Raw genomic sequence first — 1,536 nt, 5'->3', positions numbered from 1 at the left:
CAGCTGCTGGGATTAAAGGAGTGTGCCACCACCGCCTGGCGAGATTTAAATCTAAAGTCCTGACCATCTTTCTTGAACTCGAACTATATTCCAACTGTCCCCAGATATATTCTCTCTCTGTCTCTCTCTGTCTCTCTTTGTCTCTCTGTCTCTGTCTCTCTCTCTCTCTCTCCCTGTGTGTTTCTCACAGATGCTTTAAGTGGAAGGTCCATACTGCACAGCTACCTGCGCCCCCTGCACCCCCTCCAGCTCCTCTCCTCTCAGAGAGACTATTCACTGGGTTCTGTTCTCTCCCTTATCTTCCCACCCTGTGCCCAGCTTGCTCACCAAGTTCTCCAAATGCTTCTCGGATGCAACTATGTGTCTTCACTCCCTTTTTCTCTGTCTTGTCCAGATCCTCACCCCTCGCTTGACTATTGTGCACATTTTAATCTGTCTCCCTGTTCCTGACTTCAGCTTATCCCCACATCTCGTCCCTCCTCCTCTAGGTAGCCTTAAAGCTATATCTGTGACAGTTGTGGTCTTCTGTGGCACATGGGATAGAGCTTGAGTCTGGCATTTAAAGGAAATCTTTCCAACTGGCCTTGACCCAATGTATCAGTCCCAATCCCCAGTGCTCTTTCATCATCTCTCCCCCACTGACCCGTACACCTCCACCTCCTGATAGTGTCGGCACGTCGGGTACATACTGTTCCCTCATGTAGCCATGCCTCTCCTTTCTTTAGAGCCTGCTGAATCCTCGGCAGCCTTCAAGGCCCAGGTCAAATATCATCCCTTCTGTTAAACCCTGTCTAGTTCTCAGAGGCAGAATTAACAGCTCCCAGTTAATTTTCCATAGAGTCTTTGCCCAGCCTCTCTGCGATTTCTCATCATGCCGAGAGGCACCTGACTGGGCAGAAAGACGGAACGCGGCTTCCAGACAAGCCAACTGTGCTTCATAATCCCAGTTCGCCTCTTACCGACTGTTCTATTTTGGGGAAACTATTTACCTACTCTGAGTTTCTGAGTGTTTGTGTATTACAATGGGGGTAATAATGCCTATTTTCCATGCTGGGTGGTTACTGCAGTCAAAACTAACGCACATACACAGCACCAAGTCTTCTGGTGTGGTGGTTAAGAAATAGACTGCCTTGTTTCAAATTCTGACTTCACAAATTACTAGCTATGTGGTCTTGGGCTTGCTACTTGTGCCTCAGTTTCTCTCTCTGTAACAGGGAAGATGCTTGTGCTTACCTAGAAGGCCACCATGCTCAGTGCTTAAAGTAGTATCTGATGCATCTAAAACATTAAAATAACTTATCCTTAGGCATCTGACCAATAAATTACTCAATGACCTCAACTCTTAAGACTGTTCTATGATATGTTTAGAAGCATCAGCACCCCCCACCACCACCACCACTGAGAGATCCTGAGATGTGGAAGCCAGGCCCAGTTTCTATTCATCTTTGTATTCCCAGTGGGAAACAAAGACTTGGCTCTCAGGGAGCAGGTTGTGTTGCATTGTTAACAAGGAGGAGGAGGAGGAGGAGGAGGAGG

At 47.5% G+C, this 1,536-nt stretch overlaps 1 protein-coding gene across 1 annotated transcript in view; it reads right to left on the bottom strand.

The window, feature by feature from the left end:
* The window catches only part of Atp1a2 (ATPase Na+/K+ transporting subunit alpha 2), a 27,083-nt gene that overhangs the window by 10,779 nt on the left and 14,768 nt on the right, over window positions 1–1,536 (bottom strand). The window lies entirely within an intron of this gene.

Source organism: Microtus ochrogaster, unplaced genomic scaffold (genome assembly GCF_000317375.1).
Source record: "Microtus ochrogaster isolate Prairie Vole_2 unplaced genomic scaffold, MicOch1.0 UNK35, whole genome shotgun sequence".
NCBI classification, from domain to species: Eukaryota; Metazoa; Chordata; class Mammalia; order Rodentia; family Cricetidae; genus Microtus; species Microtus ochrogaster.
The sequence above is the reverse complement of the archived record's forward strand: the minus strand, read 5'-3'. Positions and strand labels throughout refer to the sequence as shown.